Source organism: Pimephales promelas, chromosome 2, assembly GCF_988280905.1.
Source record: "Pimephales promelas chromosome 2, fPimPro1.hap1.1, whole genome shotgun sequence".
NCBI classification, from domain to species: Eukaryota; Metazoa; Chordata; class Actinopteri; order Cypriniformes; family Leuciscidae; genus Pimephales; species Pimephales promelas.
Window position 1 is genome coordinate 52,536,286 of NC_142770.1, and position 7,500 is coordinate 52,543,785.

Consider the following 7,500-nt stretch of genomic DNA (forward strand, 5'->3'; position numbering starts at 1 on the left):
GGGCAACCCGGAGGCGCCCGTCACACGGAGATCCGTTACCTTGTCCGAGCGGGGCGTTTGTCCCCTCCTCGACAAAACCCCGAAGGCCCGTTTTAGGACCGTCTTGGCACCGACGGAAGCTCCGCCGCGCCCACCGATACCGTCTCGCCCCGGGCACGAAGCGCCCTCCCGGGTGACCGGCCCGGGAGGCGGGCCGTCCTGGTAAACTCTTTCGACTTCACGTTTAGGGACTCTGTCCCTTTTTTCCGGAGGGGGGCCTTTTCCTCCAGAGCGCCCTGGTTACCGCCTGCCTGCCGACCCCAGACGACGCATCCTCCCCAGGATGTCGGAAACCGATACCGAGCAACGCTTTTTTTTTTGGTCCGTCACCTTGTCCGAGCGGGGCTCTCGTCCCCTTCCTCGACAAAACCCCGAAGGCCCGTTTTAGGACCGTCTCGGCACCGACGGGTGCTCCGTTCACGCCCACCGATACCGTCTCGCCCCGGGTCCGAGGCACCCACCCAGGTCACCGGCCATGGAGACGGGCCGGCCCTGGGGAACTCTTTCGACTTCACGTTTACGGACTCTGTCCTTTTTTTCCGGAGGGGGGCCTTTTCCTCCAGAGCGCCCTGGTGACCGCCTGCCTGCCTGCCTGCCGACCCCAGATGACGCATCCCCGCCTGGATGTCAGAAACCGATACCGAGCACCATTTTTTAGCCCGTCGCCTTGTCCGATTGGGGCGCTTGTCCCCTTCCTCGACAAAACCCCGAAGGCCCGTCTCAGGACCACCTCGGCACCGACGGGGGCTCCGCCAGGCAGACGCATTCGCTCGTGCCCGAAAACGAGGCGCTCTCCCCGGTCGCCAGCCGGGGGAGGTTCGTTAGCATTGGGAATCTCGTTCGCACGCAACAGCACGGACACTCGCCGTTTACCCAGACCGACCGTTCGACAAGCATATGCCTGGGGTGCACTTTTTCCATAAAACCAGCCCGTCTTTTCCTGGAGGTCTCGTACTTCCAGAGCTCCGACGGGGGCGCAGTCTGGATTTTATATGCCCACCCAGAGCGAGTCTGAGTGGGACTCACGACGGTCTGATCAATGGTAGGGGGTGCTCTGTGTTTTGCACCACCACACTTGCCCTCTTCCATACAGCCCCGAAGGCCCGTTTTAGGACCGTCTTCCCTCCAGGTCGAGCTCCAGGGGGTGTCGGGCGAATCTGACTCTGGCCCAGGACGGGGCCACCCTCCCTGGGCTGGCCAGGGAGGTCTGAGACCATGGAGCTTTGGAACCACACCACGTCATTGGACTTAGTCGATTTTACTCAAATTTTTTGGCACCAGAGCCGGACCCCGCCACGCGCGCCGGGCTCGTGCCCAGGAAAGACGCACCCTGCCTGGGGTGCACTTTACATAAAACCGGCCTGTCTTTTCCTGGAGGTCTCGTACTTCCAGAGCTCCGACGGGGGGGGCGTAGTCTGGATTTTATATGCCCACCCAGAGCGAGTCTGAGTGGGACTCACGACGGTCTGATCAATGGTAGGGGGTGCTCTGTGTTTTGCACCACCACACTTGCCCTCTTCCATACAGCCCCGAAGGCCCGTTTTAGGACCGTCTTCCCTCCAGGTCGAGCTCCAGGGGGTGTCGGGCGAATCTGACTCTGGCCCAGGACGGGCCACCCTCCCTGGGCTGGCCAGGGAGGTCTGAGACCATGGAGCTTTGAACCCACGTCACGCCATTGGACTTAGTCGATTTTTCTCAATTTTTTTGGCACCAGAGCCGGACCCCGCCACGTGCGCCGGGCTCGTGCCCAGGAAAGACGCACCCTGCCTGGGGTGCACTTTACATAAAACCGGCCTGTCTTTTCCTGGAGGTCTCGTACTTCCAGAGCTCCGACGGGGGGGGCGTAGTCTGGATTTTATATGCCCACCCAGAGCGAGTCTGAGTGGGACTCACGACGGTCTGATCAATGGTAGGGGGTGCTCTGTGTTTTGCACCACCACACTTGCCCTCTTCCATACAGCCCCGAAGGCCCGTTTTAGGACCGTCTTCCCTCCAGGTCGAGCTCCAGGGGGTGTCGGGCGAATCTGACTCTGGCCCAGGACGGGCCACCCTCCCTGGGCTGGCCAGGGAGGTCTGAGACCATGGAGCTTTGAACCCACGTCACGCCATTGGACTTAGTCGATTTTTCTCAATTTTTTTGGCACCAGAGCCGGACCCCGCCACGTGCGCCGGGCTCGTGCCCAGGAAAGATGCACCCTGCCTGGGGTGCACTTTTCAGAAAACCAGCCTGTCTTTTCCTGGAGGTCTCGTACTTCCAGAGCTCCGACGGGGCGTAGTCTGGATTTTATATGCCCACCCAGAGTGAGTCTGAGTGGGACTCACGACGGTCTGATCGCTGGTAGGGGTCCTCTGTGTTTGCCACCACCACGCTTCCCCCTCTCTCATACATCCCCGAAGGCCCGTTTTAGGACCGTCTTCGCTCCAGGCGGAGCTCCAGGGGTGGCGGGCAAATCTGAATCTGGCCCAGGACGGGCCACCCTCCCTGGGCTGGCCAGGGAGGTCTGAGGGCATGGAGCTTTGGAACCACACCACGTTATTGGACTCTGTCTATTTTTTCCCCCAAACTTTGGCACCAGAGCCGGACCACCACACCATGTGCGCTGGGCTCGTGCCCAGGAAAAGATGCACCCTGCCTGGGGTGCACTTTTCAGAAAACCAGCCTGTCTTTTCCTGGAGGTCTCGTAACTTCCAGAGCTCCAGCGCGGCGTAATCTGGATTTTTACATGCCCACCCAGAGTGACTCTGAGTGGGACTCACGACGGTCTGATCGCTGGTAGGGGGTCCTCTGTGTTTGCCACCACCACGCTTCCCCTCTCTCATACATCCCCGAAGGCCCGTTTTAGGACCGTCTTCGCTCCAGGCGGAGCTCCAGGGGTGGCGGGCGAATCTGAATCTGGCCCAGGACGGGCCACCCTCCCTGGGCTGGCCAGGGAGGTCTGAGGGCATGGAGGTTTGGAGCCACCGCACATTTTTTGTACTCTGTCGTTTTTCGAGATCTGGGCTTCAGAGTCGAGCCCAGGCTCCGTTTCAAGGTGGGCATTGGGCTTCGTTCTTGCCCAGGAGACCCGCACCCTGCCTGGGATGCACTTTTCAGAGAAACCGGGCCGCCTTTTCCTGGAGGTTCTCGTGTTTTTCAGAGCTCCACCACAGCAGAGATTGAATCCTCTTCCCCAGCCAGAGTGCACCCTCTCTGGCTTGGGTGAGTGCCTTGAGTGCCCTGGAGGTCCGAACCAACAGCACGTTTATGGACTTTGTCTATTTTTCCAAATTCGACTCCAGAGTCAAGCCGGCCAAGGGGCTCTCTGAAGGCCCCTCTCTCCCTCCCTCATCCTCTACAAGAGCCCCATGGTCCGTTTTAGGACCGTCTTCGCTCCAGGCGGAGCTCCAGGGGTGGCGGGGGAAATCTGAGTCTGGCCCAGGACGGGCCACCCTCCCTGGGCTGGCCAGGGAGGTCTGAGGGCATGGAGGTTTGGAGCCACCGCACCTTTTTGGACTCTGTCGTTTTTCGAGATCTGGACTTCAGAGTCGAGCCCAGGCTCCGTTTCAAGGTGGGCATCGGGCTTTATTCGTGCCCAGGAGACCCCGCACCCTGCCTGGGATGCACTTTTCAGAGAAATCGGGCCGTCTTTTCCTGGAGGTTTCGCGTTTTTTTTTTTTTTCAGAGCTCCACCACAGCAGAGATTGAATCTGCTTCCCCAGCCAGAGTGCACCCTCTCTGGCTTGGGTGAGTGCCTTGAGTGGCCAGGGCCAACATCACCCACGGGCATCGGGCTTTATTCGTGCCCATGAGACCCGCACCCTGCCTGGGATGCACTTTTCAGAGAAACCGGGCCGTCTTTTCCTGGAGGTTTCGCGTTTTTTTTTTTTCAGAGCTCCACCACAGCAGAGATTGAATCTGTTTCCCCAGCCAGAGTGCACCCTCTCTGGCTTGGGTGAGTGCCTTGAGTGGCCAGGGCCAACATCACCCACGGGCATCGGGCTTTATTCGTGCCCATGAGACCCGCACCCTGCCTGGGATGCACTTTTCAGAGAAACCGGGCCGTCTTTTCCTGGAGGTTTCGCGTTTTTCCAGAGCTCCACCACAGCAGAGATTGAATCTGCTTCCCCAGCCAGAGTGCACCCTCTCTGGCTTGGGTGAGTGCCTTGAGTGGCCAGGGCCAACATCACCCACGGGGCATCGGGCTTTATTCGTGCCCAGGAGACCCGCACCCTGCCTGGGATGCACTTTTCAGAGAAATCGGGCCGTCTTTTCCTGGAGGTTTCGCGTTTTTTCCAGAGCTCCACCACAGCAGAGATTGAATCTGCTTCCCCAGCCAGAGTGCACCCTCTCTGGCTTGGGTGAGTGCCTTGAGTGGCCAGGGCCAACATCACCCACGGGCATCGGGCTTTATTCGTGCCCATGAGACCCGCACCCTGCCTGGGATGCACTTTTCAGAGAAACCGGGCCGTCTTTTCCTGGAGGTTTGGCGTTTTTCCAGAGCTCCACCACAGCAGAGATTGAATCTGCTTCCCCAGCCAGAGTGCACCCTCTCTGGCTTGGGTGAGTGCCTTGAGTGGCCAGGGCCAACATCACCCACGGGGCATCGGGCTTTATTCGTGCCCAGGAGACCCGCACCCTGCCTGGGATGCAGATCGGTTTGTGTGAGTCCTGGTTGTGTGAGCGTTACCCTTCTACATCACCCCCAAGGCCCGTTTTAGGACCGTCTCGGCTCCGGGCGGACAGCCGGGGGGCGGGGGGCGAATCTGCCTCCGGCCCGGGTCGGAGCTCCCTCCCCGGGGCCGTGCGTGGAGACCCGTCGCGCCCGGAGCTCCCGTGCAACCCCACGTTTTGGACTTGGGTTTTGGAGCGAGCGAGCGGGGTCGAACCCCGGGGGCCGAGCCGCCACGGAGTCCCCGAGCCCCGGGGACGAAGCCCCGGGAGCGAGGTCCCTCCGTGGAGGCGCGAGCCCCCAGGGCCCGGCCGCCCGCCCGGGGAGGAGAGCGCACGCTCCCCTACCCCTCAGAACCCACGTGGCTGGTTGCAGCAGACCCTGTGCACCGGAGGTTCCTCCAGGAGCGCGGGGCTGGGTGCTCTAAGCCCAAGTCATACAGGCAACCATGCCTCCCCGGGACTCCCCCTGCGAGCGGCGGCTGTTTGAAGGACGGTAACCCCACCGCACGGGGCTTCAAACGACCGTAGCTCTCCGAAGGCGGCTCCGATCGACGCCAAATTTTTGTCGGCTGGAGAACGGGACGAGACCTTTCGAATGAGACCGCCCCCAGCCCCGTGGGCCCCCGGGGGCCCGAGATACGGGCCCCCAAAGCGCCCCGGAAGCGGAAAAACGCAAATATCTCGCCGAAAACTCGACGTGCCCGGCCGAGGCCGGGCTCATTCGAACCGTCTCGCCGAGCTGAACGCGTCCATATGCGTTTCGTCGTTTTTGGTCGAGTATTCGCGGAGATATCGGCCGAAAACCCTCGGCCGCGCTCTGAAATGGCGCCCGCCGATGACGTCACGATCCCGGGAGAAAATCGCCCGTATCTCCGCGACGCGAAGGCCCAGAGAGCTCAAATTTGGGTGGCGAGGTCCCACGGGGGCCCTCGCTCGAACCAGGGCGGCGGCGGGCCCCGGGGACGCCCCCTACCGGATCGCCGTTCGCCGGGACCCCCGACTTTGAACGGCTATAACTCGGGGACCCGGGCGAGTTGGACCTCGTGGGTGGGCTCTTTCGAAAGGCCCCGTCCGGCACTACGGTCGATTCGAGTTTGGGGAAGATTGGCCCGGGGGTTCGCGAGATATAAGCCAAAAACGCCGCGCCTTTGACCGGGCCTAACTCCCTGACCCCGAGGCCCCCGGGGACGCGGGTGGCCTCTTTGGATAGGGCCCCCCGAGGCCTACGGAAGACCCGAGTTTGAAATTTTTTCGCCCGGCCGTTTTCGAGATATCGGCGAAAAACGGAATCTTCCCGTCCGGTGGGTGGGTGGGTGTGGGTGTGGGTGTCTCCGGGGGGCGGGGGGACTTCCAGGACCCCGGGGGGGCCACCTGGCCGTGCCCGAGGACGGTGCACCTCCCTGGGTGTGCCGTCAGAGCCTCCGGGGCCCCGGAAGTCCCCGCCCACTGCACGTTTTCGGACTTTGAGGGATTTTCGGGCCCCGAATTCGAACGCCCGTAGCTCGGGGACCCGGCGGCCCAGAGACACCGGACTCGGGTCAAGTGTGGCGTCCCGGCGGGCCCCTCGCAAAGAGCCCGCCCCCGAGCTCCGGGGCCCCCGGGTCCCGGAGAAAAGGGGCCCGACGTGTCGGGGGGGCGCCCGGGAAGGAAAGGTCCCAGGGGCCCGGGGCAGGCGGGGTCCGAGAGGGCCCGTGGGGAGCCCCCGACACCCGAAAGGGCGAGCCGCTGGGACCTCCCCTCTCCGAGATACGGGCCGTTTTCTCCGAAAGTCGCCCGCGCGTAACGGGGCCCATCTCGGGACCGGGAGGTCCCAGCGGCTCGCGGCGGCGGGTGCGGGGCCCGCTCTCGGGGACCTTGCTCCTCCCGCCGTCCCGAGCCACGGGGACCTTCCGGTCCCGAGATACGGCCACTTCCTGTCCAGCTTTGACCGGGTGTAACTCAAAAGTAAGCCGAGTTGGGGCTCCACACTCGGGGGTATTGGGGGCCTCTGGGAGGGCCCCCCACGCCGGGTGTATGGGGCCCCAACTCGGCTTGGTTCCGGAGATATGGCCCTTTAAAGTTTCAACTTTGACCGGCTGTAACTCGAAAAGTGAGCCGAGTTGGGGCTCCACACTCGGGGGTATTGGGGGCCTCTAGGAGGGCCCCCCACGCCGGGTGTATGGGGCCCCAACTCGGCTTGGTTCCGGAGATATGGCCCTTTAAAGTTTCAACTTTGACCGGCTGTAACTCGAAAAGTGAGCCGAGTTGGGGCTCCACACTCGGTGGTATTGGGGGCCTCTAGGAGGGCCCCCCACGCCGGGTGTATGGGGCCCCAACTCGGCTTGGTTCCGGAGATATGGCCCTTTAAAGTTTCAACTTTGACCGGCTGTAACTCGAAAAGTAAGCCGAGTTGGGGCTCCACACTCGGGGGTATTGGGGGCCTCTAGGAGGGCCCCCCACGCCGGGTGTATGGGGCCCCAACTCGGCTTGGTTCCGGAGATATGCCCGTTTGAAGTTGCAACTTCTACCCAGTCTAATAATCCCAAAATAATAATTAAATAAAAAAAAAAAATAATAATAAAAATAAAAATAAGCCGAGTTGGGGCTCCACACTCTGGGCCTGGGGGGCACCACTAGGAGATCCCCCTGTGCCCAGAGCGTGGAGCCCCGAATCGGCTTTCCACACCACTCACACCGGTTTCTGACTACCTTAAGAGAGTCATTGTTAGTCGCGCAGTTTACCCGACTCTGGGAACCGGGGCTTTGGGCTTGGGGGAGACCCACCGCTCGCCCCCTAACACGTCGGGGGGGACCAGGGGGCACCCGCCTGG